A 16,960-nucleotide genomic window follows, 5' to 3' on the forward strand; every position below is an offset into this window, starting at 1 on the left:
CCTCTCTGAGAGGAAAGGTCATCTTGTTTACCTTCATCCTTTGATTCCAAGATGGGAGCTGTAGTCCAGGAATCTTTTCTCAGATTTCTTAACACCTGGAAAATCATAACCTTTGGGCCCTAGTGGCATCTGAGGAAGGCTCAGAGATCTGAGCTTGTCATTCAGAGGCTCTGTGCTTGATTGTCCTTTATACTCCAAAATAAGTTTAGTGTTAGTTATGAGATCCAAACCTTGTATGACATTTCTTGATTGCAACCATAGGAATTATTTTGTTTAAATCATACACATAAATGTTTCTACATAGGTGCAATCTCAAAAAATAATACTTACTGCTACTGTATACGTTATTTTGATTTTCTTGTCTGTTAGAGTGGAATGAGGGGGTGCTGGTTGTGACCTACTGAATTGATTTCATAACCTGCAGGTGTTTGTTTGAAAGTGCTTTGAGAGGATGAGAAATTTGAGTTATATTGATAAAATTGCTGGTTTGTAACACACTCATTCAATGAAATGAGGTATAAGTGTGTTTAATCCAGCTTGGTTTCTCTTCAGTTATCTCTTTCAGTGCTGTTAGCTTGATTCAGACAGGAAATAGTAAAATATTTGGTGAATTTTATGGTGCATTAGAGTAGTTGTTACGTTGATTTTTCATTTCCAGCTTTTAAAATTATTTTCCGATCTTCCAGGTCCTGAATCTTTTCATTCTCTTATTTGTATTAACAACTACCAATTCCTATCTTATTTTCAAATGTTGCTTCCAGTCTATATTCTTTTCTGTTTTATTGCTTTCTTCTTACTAAATCTGATTCTCAGATAATGTCTTAGAAGAATGTACTGCTATAGCCATTGTAACAGGGTTTGGGGAAGAATACCAAAATAGGTATGTTACCTTCAAAACAAGCTGTAAGGAGATAGATGTCTATCTGTATATATTGAATCAAAAAATGTTAATTTAATACTAGTAAATAGTGAACTGATACTTAATATTAATTAGTATGATCGATCCTTTAGAATGTAATCTTAAGTTTAGAATTATTTGACTTCTGACTTCTAGAATCTTAGTCTTTATTAAGTAAAATACCTTTTAAAAATACTCTTACCCAGATGGTGGTGGTGAAGATTTTCTCTTGATTGTTCATTCCAGATAGAAAAGTAATCATATATATGTCTATATTGAACTCTTGTTTGTCTATATCGAAATGCATAAATTATAGGGTAAGTTTTCATTTTTAGTGTATATCATTTAACCTCTTGGCAGTTATTTGATGGTCTGTCAGTGTTCACATCTGAGAGAAACTAAAATTCTTGAAAGAATTTTAATTAAGGCTAAATAAAAGTTGGGTGCTAAAAAGCTTCCTATAGAAAGAACAATATTTACAGATCACATACAGGTAGTAGTACAGATAGTGTAAAGTCTACTGACTTTGTTTCATGAGCAAGGTCATTTAACAGTAGACTTTGTTTCATGAGCAAAGGTCACTTAACAGTCTTGAACTGCCTGAAAGTTTGAGATTTTTATATTTTTTACCTATTCTGGGAGAGTACCTTGGTTAGATTTCTTGCCAGTTGAGAGTATCCATTATAACCATTATGGTCTTGCAGAATTAGTTTGGGGAGGCAGTGTGGGTTACTCTTATAAAGGCAGTATGTGCAGAAGAATGAGAAGGTTGCTTTTCCAGACTCCTCAATCAGCATCTTTTCCAACCTATTTACCTTGAAATGAGTCCTGTATCCGTTCCTAACCAGTGAACTCTGGCCAGGAGAATATAATTTATGGTACTGAATGTAGGCCTGAGCCCTTATCCCTAGAGCTTTGGGTGAAGTTGCCTTTTCCCCAAATTGTGGGGTACTTTTTATGGGACAAAAACCATAATACCTATTACAAACAAGATTTATAATTAATCTTTTGGCCTAGTACATTACGTTGACTGTTGTCAGTTGAAGTCAGTTTGAGTATGTGGCTTTTGTTATGGTGATAACAGAACCATTTATGTGGGTTGGGGTTTTTTTGTTTGTCTGATTGTTTTGTGTTTTTGTTTTTGTTTTTTTAGTAATTACCATTTATTTTAACTTAAGAAAACTGTCATTTTATTCAAAGAGCACTTTACTAAATGTCTGCTATGCCTGAGCACTGTTTGAAGCTAAGAATACAGAAGTGAATTGGTTATGGGTTCTGGTCTCAAGGAATTCAGTCTAGTAAAATGTGATTTTGTTGAAAATTAAACATTTTATGTTTTCAACAAGATTTAGCTTTTTAATCTCATTTGGGAAGAATTTGGTGAGGTGTTCTTTAGTAACCATTTCATTTGCTTTCTTACTGACTGGCTAAATTGGTCTATGCCTGATTGGTTATATGGAGTTGGCTAAAATTTCTCATAAAGTTGGTGTCATTTCTGGTATTGGGTACATCAATTTATGGTGTTATATAGGTATGGATATATAAGGTGAGTATTTCTGTTTATATTTTACTATTTCTTTGAACTTGTTCTATGGTGTCCATTTGACCATGATTTAGTACTTCTCAATTCAGATTGAAATGTAACTAGATGGTCAATTTTTAAAGTATATTTATTTCACTCATGTGTTCTAATGGGGCTTAATTTAAATGATTGTATCACTGGTGTGCTTGTTTTCACTAACTTAAAAGCACATGTAAATTTTTTTGGTGTGGCTTTCTATTCAAACTTTTTGTCTTGGCTTTCATAGCAGCATATTTTGAATGTTTAGCAAAAACTGGCATACTGCAAATATTGAAATTACTCCTCTACAGCACATTAATTATAATTGTTAGGATATATTAGTATATCAAGGAGTCACTTAACTCCTGTATCATAGAATATTCTTATAATTTTTTATTATTGGTAATTGTTACTATTCCAGGACTTATGGGTAATTTTATAGGGTTCTTTATTTTATGTACTCCAAAATTTGGCATACTACAAATTGTTCCACTTAATCCTAGAAGAGTTATTTCTACAATAGGTATAGTTTTATTATTTCTAACTTTGTAATGTTTTCTTATCATCTCAGTTGATGTTGTAAAAGAGTCCTCAAGTAAATAGGGCTTAAGCTATGATTGCAAAAAAGGAAACCCCAAAAGGACTGCTTTTTAAAAGTAGTAATTTTTGTGGTTTCCAAATTTTAGAACAAAAAAAGTGTGTGACAGAAGTGATCTTGTGATTGTATCTAATTTTGTCCAAATAGAAGGTATACCTTGAGTACTTTGTACAAATCATTTTGAGCTTCAGGGGAAGTGTTCTTAGCCTTTGAAAATTTGAAGAAAGATTTGGGTACTTTTCCTGGGAAAATACACATGTACAAAATTTTACTGAGTTTTAAGGGTTTCCTATACTTCTAAAGCTGTGGCCTCTTGCTTAAGAACCTCTGTTGATAATGAGGAAGGAGGTAGAGACACTGAATTTTTTCCCCCTCTCTTGATCCTCTGATTGACAATCATTAGAGTAAGGGAAAGTACTTTACAAATTAGTTGTGAAGCAAAAAGAAAATCAGTGGTTTTAAGAATGAAGTGCTGGTATAATAAAAAAAGCCATTTTCATGTGAATATACTTAAAAATATCTATGTGGGGAAACTAGGAGGAAATCCATCCTTTATTCATTTGAATAGTTAGATATTTTGCTAGGACCCTCTCCAGATGATTACATGTTTATTTTTTGGTTTGTGAAGTTGTTAATGTCATTAATAAAGTCACTGTCAGGTAGATAATTTATTTTGAAATGCTTTATAGAGAGATGGCATCTTAGAGATGAATCAATGCTAGAAGCAGTCTGTCTGTTAGTATGTATAAGAATCCAGATCACATTTATTTACCCTCAGTTACTGTCCCCCCCTCTTTTCACAAAGGATGTGAAAGCCTTGACAACATCCCTCATTTCCAAATTGTGGGCCCTCAGTCAGTACCTGTAGCTTTAATAGACTTTTTTTTAAAAGGATTAAGTAAATCTTCATGGAGTCCTGGCTTCCATTAAAGGTTTCTTATATGGATATAAGTGTATGCTCTGATGTAATACTTATTTCTCTCATCTAAAGTAATTGCTTTGTAGTAGCTTTATCACTTTATAGTTTAATAAGTTTTTTCTTGCTACGCTGTAAGTTTCTTGACGGCAGTTACGATTATTCATCTTTGTGTTCCCTACAGTAATGTTTTTTCAATCATGAGTTAAGTACTGACCTTTTTTAAAGTTAAAATTTTCAGACTTCTCAGAATCTGTCTGTAGATATCTCCCAGACTTGAGTTCTTTGTTCTTGTTTTTAATGAGCCTAGGACAGTAGTTCTCAACTGGGGTCAGTTTTTCTCTCCAGGGAACATCTGGCAATGTCTGGAAACATTTTTGGCTGTCACAGCTGGGGTAGGGAGTAGCTACTGGTAGCTCTTGGGGAGAAGCCAGGGTTTCTGCTAAGCAATTCATAGGTGATCTCTCACAACAAAGGATTATACAGCCCAAAATGTCAATAATACTAAAGTTAAGAAACTCTGTATAACAGAATGTGGTCTTTAGGGAAATTCTGTGAGATTCTAGAAGTCAGTTATGTAAGATAAGCTTGTACCTGCTCCTTATGAAAGACAGAATTTTCCTCAGAGGTCATAGAATTTATTTCCCTCTTCTTACCTTGATTGGATGAGAATGTATTTTCGGGAAGGAGCTGCTATGGGCCAAAGCTACATGCTGTTGCTGTTTATCTTACTTGGCTGGTGTTCCTTCTGCTGTAAAATATGTTGATACATTTCATTGTCGCAGTCTCGGTTAAAGTTGTCATAACTTCTTACTTGGATTATTGTGGTGATCTTTTTTTTAAATAGTAATTTTAATATATGGGATAATTGTAGATGGACATATTTTTGTAAAATAATGCCAAAAGGTCCCCCATGCCCTTTGCCCAGTTTCCCACAAATGTTGTAAAACTGTAGTACAATATCACAGCCGGGGTTTTGACATTACTAAGATTCACAGATCTTACTTAGATTTCCCCAGTTTTACTTGTACTCATTTGTGTGTGTGTGTGTGTGTGTGTGTGTGTGTGTGTGTGTGTTTAGTTCTAAGTAATTAATCACATGGGTAAGTTTGTGTATTGACAACAAGATGCAAAACAGTTCTATGACTGACAGATCTCTTCTGTTGTCTTTTTATAACCACACCCTCCCCTTATTCATAACTCCTGGCAACCAGTAATTTGTTTTCCATTTTGTCATTTCATAATTTTGCCAGTTCTACAATGTTATATGAATGGAATTATACCATATGCACCTTTGAGATTGACTTTTTCTTTTCAGCATCATTACCTTGAGATTCAGTCAAGTTGTTACCATAAATCATTAGTTTGTCCCCCTTTTTGCTGAGTAATATTTCATGGTGTGGATATACCACAGTTATGTAACATGTTGAAGGGAATCTGTTGTTTCTAGTTTGGGACTCTTATGAATGAAGTAGTTATGAACCATAAAGAACAGATTTTTATGTAAATACAAGTTTTCTCTTCTCTGGGATAAATGCCCAAGAGTACAATTGCTGGGTCATTTGGTATTTTCATATTTAGTGTTACGAGAAACTGTCAAACTGTTTTCCAAAGTGGGTATACTATTTTAGAGTCCCACTAGGAATGTGTGATGGGTTGTTTCTGCATAGCTTCACTAGCATAGGTGGTATAATAACTTAAGTTTTTGTGTCTTTTGTTTGTCCTTGCTTCATACTTTTATGTTACTTTCTGAGGGATAGTACTAAAATAAAGTGCCTAACCTTTCTCCCTCCAAAATATATTTTGTAGCCCCTGTATAAAGTTCAAATTTCTTAGGGACTTACCTAACGCCATTAACCATGTGGCCTTTACATACCTCTCTGCCCACATTATTCATTCCTGCATATTACAAATAGATGTGAAATAGATACAGAATAGTAGTAGTCTCAGAGCTATTGTGACAGTTACGGTTATACATGTAATATTACCAAGTACCTAATACACAGTAAGGAATAAATGCAGTGTATAGTGATTTCCGGGTTCTTAGGCTGAACCCAAGGCACCCAAGTGTTTAAATGAGTAAATACAGACCAGATTCTTTCTAAATTTCTGAAATATCTCTGACCTCATCGCTTCCTTTTTAAGTTCTAGTTTTTGAAGTCCGGATTTAAACCTTGCTTCTGGTTATTTTGACACTTAATCATGTACTGTTTTTATATGTGCTGTTAATTAAATGATAGGTAGTGAGGTTTCTTTTTCTCCATAATGTATTTCTTGAGAGCATTAACATTACCTTTACGATTTTTATATTGTGAACAATATCTAGCATGATGCTATGCACATAGTACTCAGTTCTTATACACTGTTGGAAGTACATCACCAAACACTAGTACACAGTCCAAGATGACAGAGAAATAGGAAACTTTAGTTTAACCTGGTACCAAGAATTGAGCTAGAGAGCTGTCAAATCATTCTGAATACCTGTGAACTCAACCAGATATCTAAGAAAAGAATATCCACAACTCTATAAATAGAAAAGTGACCAACTCACCGCAGAGAGAACAAGAGGTAATACTGAGTGCCAGGGACTTGATCAGTATGGATATAAGTAAGATATCAGAACTAGAGTTCAGATTAATGATTATAGATATTAGCTGGGCTTGAGAAAAAAAAAAAGGCATCAAGGACACTAGAAAATCCCTTTCTGGAGAAATAAAAGAACTGAAATCTAATGAAGTTGAAATTAAAAAGGCTATCAATGAAATACAATAAAAAATGGAGCCTCTAACTGCTGGGACAAATGGGACAAAAGAGAGAATTAGTGATACAGAAGACAAAATGATGGAAAATAAAGAAGCTGAGAAAAAGAGAGATGAGCAACTATTAGATCACAGAGGGAGAATTCAAGAGTTAAGTGGTACCATAAAATGAAACTTTATTAGAATAATCGGGATCCCAGAAGAAGAGGAAGTTGGGGGAGCAGGAGGTGTGTTGGAACAAATTATAGCAGAGAACTTCCCTACTGTAGGGAAAGAAACTGATGTTCAAGTCCAGGAGGCACAGAGAACCCTTCTCATGATCAGTAAAAATAGGTCAGCACCCCAACATAGACATTATATATAGTGAATCTTGCAAATCTCAGAGACAAAGAGAAAATCCTGAAAACAGCTCAGGATAGGAGGTCCATAACCTCAAGGGTAGAAACATTAGACTGGCAGAAGACCTATCCACAGAGACCTGGCAGGCCAAAAGGGACTGGTATAATATATTCAGGTGCTAAATGATGAGAATGTGCAGCAAAGAATACTTGAATGACTGGGATGTCATTCAAAATGGGAGGAGAGATAAAAAGCATCCAGAACAAACAGAAACTAAAGGAATTTGTGATCACTAAAGCAACTCTGTAAGAAATATTAAAAGGGATCCTTTAAGCAAAGAGAGAGTCCAAAAGTAACATAGACCAGAAAGGAGCAGAAACAATAATAGTCACTTTACAGGTAATACAGTGGCACTAAATATTATCTTTCAGTAGTTACTCTGAATGTAAATGGCCTAAATGCCCCAATCAAAAGACACAGGGTATCAGATTGGATAAAAAAAAAGCAAGACCCATCGAAATGCTTTCTGCAAGAGATTCATTTTAGACCCAAATACACTTCCAGATTTAAAGTGAGGGCGTAGAAAACTATTGATCATGCAAGTGGACATTAAAAGAAAGCTGGGGTGGCAAGCTTATATCAGACAAATTAGATTTTAAACCAAAGACTATAATAAGAGATGAGGAAGGACATATCATAATTAAAGAGTATCCAATAAGAAGATCTAACAATTGTAAACGTCTATGTTCCTAACATGGGAGCAGCCAATTATATAAGCCAACTAATAATAAAATGAGACACATCAGTAATAATACAATAAAATTAGGGAACTTTAACACCCACTTTACTGAAATGGACAGATTTAAGTAGAAGATTGACAAAGAAACAAGGGCTTTGAATGACACACTGGACTTCACAGATACATTTAGAACATTTTTTCCCAAAGCAACAGAATACACATTCTTCTCTAGTGTTCATGGAACATTCTCCAGAACAGATCACATCCTGGGTCACAAATCAGGTCTCGACCAATACCAAAAGATTGGGATCATTCCCTGCATACTTTCAGATCACAGTACGTTGAAACTGGAGCTCATCACAAGAGGAAATTTGGAAAGAACTCAAATACATGGAGGCTAAAGAACATCCTACTAAAGAATGTATGGGTCAACCAGGAAATTAAGAAAAATTTTTAAGAGTTCATGGAAACAAATGAAAATGAAAACACAACTGTTAAAAACTTTTGGGATGCAGGAAAGGCAGTCCAAAGCGGGAAGTGTATACTAGTACAAGCCTTCCTCAAGAAACAAGAACAGTTTCAAATACAGGATCTAACCTTAGACCTAAAGGAGCTGGAGATGGAACAGCAAATAAAGCCTTAGCCCAGCAAGAGAAGAAATAATCAAGATTAGAGCAGAAATCAATGAAATACATGGAAGAAATACAATTATAAGAACATATTATGAGCAGATTAGGCAATCTGGAAGAAATGGATGCATTCCTAGAAACATACATATTCCCAAAATTGTACCAGGAAGGAGTAGAAAGCCTGACCAAACCTGTAACCAGCAAGGAAATTGAAGCAGTAATCAAAAATCTCCAAACAAGGGTCCAGGGACAAATGGCTTCCCAGGGGAATTCTACCAAGTATTTAAATAATTAATACCTATTCTTCTGAAGCTATTTCAAAAAACTGAAATGGAAGGAAAACTTCCAGATTCTTTCTATGAAAAAAAAATCAGACAAAGACCCCACCAAAAAGGAGAATTACAGACCAATATCCCTGGTGAACATGGATGCAAAAACCAAGATGCTAGCCAGTAGGATCCAACAGTACATGAAAAGAGTTATTCACCATGACCAAGTAGGATTTATTCCTGAGCTGCAAGGGTGGTTCAGCATCTGCAAATCAATCAATGGTGATACACTTCATTAAAAAAAAAAAAAGAAGAACAAGAACCATATGATACTCCCATTAGATGCAGAAAAAGCATTTGACAAAATACAGTATCCCTTCCTGATTAGAAGTCTTTACAGTGAATGGAGAGAGAGAACATACCTCACTATCATAAAAGCCATATACAAAAAGCCCAGAACAAGTATCATTCTCAGTGAGGAAAAACTGAGAGCTTTTCCCCTAAGGTCAGGGATGTCCACTCTCACCACTACTTTTCAACATAGTACTAAAAGTCCTCATCTCAGCAATCAGGCTACAAAAAGAAATAAAAGGCATCTGAGCTGGCAAAGAAGAGGTCAAACTCTCACTCTTTGCATATGGTATGATACTTTTTGTGGAAAACCCAAAAGACTCTATCCCAGAATTGCTAGAACTCATACAGGAGTTTAGCAGAGTAGCAGGATATAAAAATCAATGCACAGAAATTAGTTGATCCCATTTATACTTGCACGCAAAACCATGAGATACCTAGAAATAAACCTAACCAAAGAGGCAGAGGATCTGAACTCAGAAAACTACAGAACACTCTTGAAATTCACAAGGAAATGGAAAAACGTTCCGTGCTCATGGATTGGAAGGAAAATAATTTCAAACGTTTATGCTGCCTAGAGGAATCTATACATTCAGTGCAATCCCTATGAAATTACCACCAACTTTTTTTCACACAGCCAGAACAAATAATACTAAAATTTGTATGGAAACAAAAAAAGACCCAAATGGCCAAAGAAATGTTTAAAAAGAAAACCAAAGCTGGTGGCATCAGAGTTCTGGACTTGAAGCGCTGTTACAAAGCTGTAATCATCAAGACAGTATGGTACTGGCCCAAAAACAGACAAATAGATCAATGGAACAGAACAGAGAGCCCAGAAATGGACCCTCAGCTATATGGTCAACTAATCTTTGACAAAGCAGGAGAGAATACCCAATGGAAAAAAAAAGTCTCTTCAACAAATGGTACTGGGAAAATTGGATGTCCACATGCAGAAGAATGAAACTGGACTATTTCCTTACACCATATACAAAAATAGACTAAAAAATGTATGGAAGACCAAAATGTGAGACAGGAATCCATTAGTCATGGAGGAGAACACAGACAGTAACCCTCTGTCTGTGACCTTGGCTGTAGCAACCTCTTGCTAGACGTGCCTCCAAGGATAAGGGAAACAAAGGCAAAAATGAACTATTAGGACTTCATCAAGATAAAAAAAGGCTTTCGCGCAGCAGAGGAAGCAGTTGATGAAACGAAAAGACAGTCGACAGAATGGGAGAGGATATTTGCAAATGACGTATCAAATAAAGGACTAGTATCCAAAATCTATAAAGAACTTACCAAACTCAACCCCCAAAGAACAAATAATGGAATCAAGAAATGGGCAGAAGACATGAACAGGTATTACAATTATTAGAAGACATCCAGATGGCCACCAGATACATTAAAAAAATGCTCAGTATCCCTCTGGCCATCAGGGAAATACAACTCAAAATCACAATCAGATACCATCTCACACCAGTCAGAATGGCTAAAATTAGTAAGTCAGGAAATGACAGATGTTGGTGAGGATGCAGAAAAGGAGGAACCCTCCTGCAGTGTTGGTGGGAAAGTTGATATAGCCACTCTGGAAAACAGTATGGAGGTTCCTCAAAAATGAAACCAGCATTACCCTATGACCCGGCAATTGCACTAATGGGTATTTACCCCAAAGATAGAAAAGTAGGGATCTGAAGGGGCACCTGCAGCCCAGCGTTTATAGCAGCAGTTCCGACACTAGCCAAACTATGGGAAGAGCCCAGATGTTTGTTGACAGATGAATGGGTAAAGATGTGGTAAACACACATAACATAAGACTGGAATTTTACTCATTTTTTAAAAAAATGAAATCTTGCCATTTGTACAACGTGGTTGGAACTAGAGGGTACTTTGCAAAGCAAAATAAGTAAGAAGAAAATTATGTGACTTCACTCATACGGAATTTAAGAAACAAAACAATCATAGGGAAAGAGGGAAAAATAAAACAAGGTGAAATCAGGTAGGAAGACAGACCATAAGAGACTCTTAGTATAGGAAACAAACAGGGTTCCTGGAGGGCAAGGGGGATGGGGTAACTGGGTGATGGACATTAAGGAGAGCATGTGATATAATGAGCACTGGGTACTATACAAGACTGATGAATCACTGACCTCTGCCTCTGAAACTAATAATACATTATATATTATTTGAATTTAAGTTTTAAAAAGTGCATCACCTTATATCCAAATGAATTCACGTAGAGTTGGCTATATAATTTTTCTTGTAATTTTATGATGTGTAATCATTGTATGAATCCTTACTTTATTAGGTTTGGGTGCTTAAGTGTAGGTATACCTACATAGTGACTCCCATAGATATGAAGAATTTGGTATAATGAAACTTTCCATAGACTGGTAAATAAACCGACAAACAGTACTTTGTGTATTTATTAACAGAAATCTTACATGGTAAAGGCTTTCTCTGGTTCTTGTTTGTAATTTTGTGTGCTTCTGTCAGTGTTTACTGAACATCTGTTTATCATGTGCTGTGTATTTTGCTAGTACAGATGCCAAAAAGGGAAAAGTGGATAGTTTCTGCATAATATTTTGGAAATCATACCAACGGGGCTTTTTATGCAGTTGCTGTGGAGAGTAAGGGAAGAGGGAAAATCAAGATCAACTCCTGGATCTGTGGTCTAAGCAACTAGGTAGATCTACTGAGACAGTGAAGACTAAAGGTGAAAGGTTTCAGACCAGAGAAAAGAGATCTACTATGTGCTTATTATGTTAATGTTTAAAATGCCTGTGTCAAGGTCCTAGTGAAAGTATACAAGTTAAGCATATGAATCTGGTACTTAGAAAAAGAGGCATCAGGATTTAAAGGATTTAAAACTCAAAATTAGATAAATTCACCTAAGGGTAGAGTGGTGAGAGAAGAATGGAGGGCTCAGAACTGAGTTTGGTAAACCAGAATGTTGGCAGGTGAAACTGAAAAAGAAATCCTTTGAGCAAAGAGTAATGAAATGGGAGCTGGGAAAGCAAGTGGTTAAGGAAGCAGTAGTCAGGAAACAATGTTTCTGAGAGCTCAGGAAGGGTAAAGCGAAATGTTTCTTTTTAATTTTAAAGTGTAGAAGTGTTTGGTCTAGACAAGCGGTTAAGTAGAATGGAAGAGAGAAAACCCTGATTGGAATAGGTTGAAGAGTGAATGGGATGTGAAAAGTGGATGGTGGATAGTAGATGTAGATGGAATCTCCAAGAAGTTTTGCTGTGAAAGGGAGCAAAACACCTGAAACTAATACATATCATTATATGTTGATTAACTGGAATGAAAATGAGAACTTAAAATGCCAGTTTAAAAAAAAGCACAAATTGGGGTGGTAGATAGAGGTCAACATGGGATCAAAGGAGGGTTTTCATGTTTGTTTTTAAAGATGACAAGTATTAGAAACTAATGATAAGTTCAGGAGAATGACCCAGGGAAGGGACAGATTAATGTTATAGGAGAAAAGGGTTAGAGAATAGGGGTGACTCTATAGTTCAAAGCATTTTCCCTTGAAGGCAACTCCAATTTAACATTGCTCTTAAAAAAGAAAACGTCATTACTTTTCCTTTCCTTTTATTTTCAACTCTTAGGAGTCCCTTTGTTTAAATGGCATGTGTTTAGTTGGGTTTAGGTTTTTTTGGTTTTTTAAGATTTTATTTGTCAGAGATTGAGAGATACAGAGCGTAAGCAGCGCGAGCAGTGGGGAGGGGGAGAAGCAAACTCCCCCTGAGCGGGGAGGCCAGTGTGGGACTGAGTCCCAGGACCCTGAGATCATGACCTGAGCCAGAGGCAGACGCTCAGCCAATTGAGCCACCCAGAAGGCCCTCGTTGGGTTTAGTTTTTACCAAGTCTGAGAATCTTCTTTAGTTGATCTTACTTCATTTGTATTTATTTTTGTAAGTTTCAGTTTGCTTTTGTCTTATTTCCTGTTTTTATTCCACTTCAGTTGGAGATGAAAAGTGTAAGAAAGAAAAAGGAAAATGAAGAAACTCTTAGTTTGTGTGTTGCATATTTTTATCATTAAATACATATTGAACCCCTATTTCAGTTTCTCTTTCTTACCTCTCCCAGTAGTCATGATAGTCTGTCCTGCATTAGTATAATTATATGATCTCTTATTTTTTTTCTCCTCCTCTTTTAGGGTATATTGAGGCCTTTGGTTTTGGCCTATTATCAGATTATTTTTACATTTTGTAGTTTGAGCCACTAAATTATAGATGTGATTTTATTACATAGCCAAACCACTGTAATTTAGAATTAGTTCTGTGTGTAACTATAAAAAAAAAAATTCATTCTTTCTTCCATAGCACAGATTCTCAGCATATAAGCTCTTTATTATCAGTGATGTTTCATCACATGTTTTTTTCAGGAGTTTGTGCTGTTATTTAAATAATGTTACATATTTGAGAACTTAAAAAAAATTTATAGTTGCTTGTAGTGCACATCCAAATTGATACACTAAGTAAAGAATTTTTGACGATTCCTTTCTCATGAATATCTCTATAAATGAGTCTTCTGACTTCCCAGTTTTCCTGAGAACTTTAAAGCTAGCCTGATACTTTCCCTCTACTGTTCTTGATTTCTTCTGCCTGGATGCTTCTAAGGTTCTTTGAAGCTTAGTGAGTTGAATATATGTCTGTAACTTGATGGTCCACTCCTGTTTATCTTTCCTAGTACATGATGAGATCATTTAATCTATGTATTGGCGTTCATTATTTCAAGAGACCTCAAATCCTTTTTTACTTTGCTTTTTTTGCAGGCAGTATTCTAGATCTTTGGAGTATGTTGATGAGCAAAACAGATAAAAATCCCTGCCCTTGTGTGGAGCTTAAATTGTAGTAGAAGACACCAAGTAATAATAACAGTAATAATAATACATAAGTAAAGAATGTAGTGGTGTGGGTAGAAACAGCAGTAGAAGGGATTGGATTGGAAATTCTGGACAGGAGCTAGAAGACAGGGATTAAGATAATAGTTCTTAATAGGGTAGTCACTGTTGGCCTCATTGAAATGGTAAAGGAACAGCCGGTATATAAAAACCCTTAGGAGCATGCCTGGCATGTTAAAACAGCAAGTAAGCCATGTGGCTGGAGGAAAGGAGTAAGTGATGAAGGAGGTAGAGGGAAATGAAGTCAACAGTACAGAGAGGCAGAGCTCAAGGCATGCTGATTGTATATGGCCTTGTATGCTGCTATTTAGAGAGCCATTATCATTCTGGTTGCTTTATTGAGAATGGTCTGAGGGGATTGTGGTAGAACTGGGGGGGGGGATGGATTGAGGAGTTGATTAATAATCTAGATGTATGAAATCATAGCTTTAAGAAGTAGTTAGATTCTGTATCTAATACATTTGCTTAACAGTTGGAAGTAGTGTATGAGAGAGAAGGAGAGATGAAGAATGACTTCCAAGATTTGTAGCCTGAGCTACTGAAAGGATGGAATTGTCAGCATCTGAGATGGAGAAGGTTGCAGTTGGAAAACATTTTAAGGAAATCATCAGTTAGTTTAGTTTTGCATATGTTAACAAAGATATCTTTCTTAGGCATTCAAGTGGTGATGTCCACTAGAATGTTTTAAATGAGTCGAGTTCAGGAGAAAGAGCTGAGAAGTATTTGGGTTATCAGCAGATGGAAGACAGTATGAAGAAGGTGGGTATAGATGTTGAGAAAAAAAGATGGTCAGGGACTGAGGATTGGAGTTTTCACAACATTTCAGGGATGGCTAAGAGACATCAGTGAGGAGACTTGTATGGGGAGCGTGAGTGAGGAAATAGAGGTGGTGTTCTCAAAGTCCAGTGAAGACATAGAGTGACTGCTGAAAGGTCAATGAAGTTGAAAACTGAGAACTAACTGTTACAAAACAATCATTGGTGACCTTAATAAGAACAGATTTAGGGGAGTGATGAGGGTGATAGACTAATTTGAGTACATATGAGAGAACTGGAAACATCTAATATATATGACTTTTGCAGAGTTTGCAAAAGGAATAGCACTATGGGGCAAATACCTAAGGAAAGGAAGATTGAGACTTCTTTTTAAAATGGAAGCAGAAGGGATGCATGGGTGGCTCAGTCGGTTAAGCCACTCTGCCTTGGTCTCAGGTCATGATCCCAGGGTCCTGGGATCGAGTTCTGTATCGGGCTCCTTGCTTGGCAGGGAGCCTGCTTCTCTCTCTGCCTCTGCTTGCTAGTGCTCGCTTGCTCGCTCGCTCTCTGACAAATAAATGAATAAAAATCTTTTAAATAAAATAAAATGGAAGCAAAAGTATTTTTTGGAATGCGTCATAGGAATGATACAATAAAGGGGAACCAATGATCACTTTATTTTGATCTTTACAATTGTATGGAGTCTTACTAAAGAGTTTTCATTCCTCTAACGGGTTTTCTTTTTTCCTCTGTTTCTTTACATTTTGCTTTCTGTTGTCTCATTTATTTGATATTTTTCCCCCCTCTGAGAATCCTATCTTAAATTTAAGAGAATAGAGAATACCAAGTTTTCTCATTTCCTGGATTGGCTCTTTGGAAGCTTCGTTAACTGCTTTTTTTCTTCAGTTTGTTCATTATGAAAGAAGCAGTTGAGGTATATTTTTTTAAATGTTACTGATAACAGTATTTATTTGAGGATGTTGCTTAGGTGCCCTCCCTTGTTGTATTGCTGATATTACCGGAGTGTAAGGGCAATTTCTAGAAAGAGTTACTTATATACCTTTTCCTGATCCTGTTTTCTTATACTAATGATAGTTTTTAGTGTCTATTGAACACTTAATGGATAACATTGTATACATTATTTGTGAATGGGATGTTTAATTTTCTGTGGCTATTCATTTGCAGCAGCTAACATGACATGAGATTTTCCTGAGTGGCCAGAAAAATAAGATTGGGCATTTGCATTTAAGCAGAAATAAAGATAGTGTGACTGTAGTATGAATCAAAACTTGGGTTATCATAAATCAGACGTTTTCCTGCTGGCATAATTATTTAAATTGGGGGCTGCCATTTCTGACAGTGCTTCTTCAAAAGTTATGGAAATAATTACCAAATAACCATACTCCTCCTCCTCTTCTTGCATTTCAGAGAATCTTGATGGCGTTTTATAGCAGTTACAATCATCCAACCTTAGTTAGTAACTTACAAAATTCATTTTGAGTTGGTATAAATGTGTAGCTATAGTTCAGCATCTCTTAGTTAAGGGATGTATATCAGAATATGTAGAGTTTTTCATAATTCACATATTATAAAAGAACTCCCTGAATTCTGATGATTAAGAACTGTCACTGTTAGAAAAAAGGAACTATATACATTTTTATTCATCATAAAACCTAATAGAGGAATGTCTATTTCAAAACTTTTCCTGCATAGAATGCTTTATATCAGTGCCAGTTAGTAGAAAAATTAGTAAAATCACAGAACTTTTTATGCTTTTTTTCCTCCTAATATGTTTGAATTAAAACTTGAGCTGTCAGGGCAGTACTTTATTAGCAAATTATCCGTTTAGAGTTTGTCAGAAATGCCATGCTACATGACACTTAGCCTTTCATTATCTTAGATTACTAGCCCTGCATCTTGGTATAACCACAGAATTAAATAATTTGCCCTTGTAATTTTATAGACCATGGGGGATGTTCCCTGAGCATAAGCCAGAGAAACTACCTTACTTTGTTTTGTTGGCTTTAGCCTCCCAATTTTAGTCAGGTATTCAGTGCTTACTAGATAGTTTACACTTAATTGTTTTTTCTTTTCTATTATCCCAGGGATAAGGATGGAATGTTTTCTGAGTCATCTGGGAGTTTAGATAGATTCCTAAAAGGCAGTATTAAAAAGAGGATTTCTTAAGAGTTGACTGGAACATTGAGGACCAGCTAGCTTACTTTTCTTGTAACTGTTCT

General features: G+C 35.8%; 1 protein-coding gene across 4 annotated transcripts in view; it reads left to right on the forward strand.

The window, feature by feature from the left end:
* Positions 1–16,960, forward strand: part of ARHGAP5 (Rho GTPase activating protein 5) — a 74,733-nt gene that overhangs the window by 27,301 nt on the left and 30,472 nt on the right. The gene's annotated exons all lie outside the window — the stretch shown is intronic.

This window comes from Mustela erminea, chromosome 5 (genome assembly GCF_009829155.1).
Source record: "Mustela erminea isolate mMusErm1 chromosome 5, mMusErm1.Pri, whole genome shotgun sequence".
Lineage (NCBI taxonomy): Eukaryota > Metazoa > Chordata > Mammalia > Carnivora > Mustelidae > Mustela > Mustela erminea.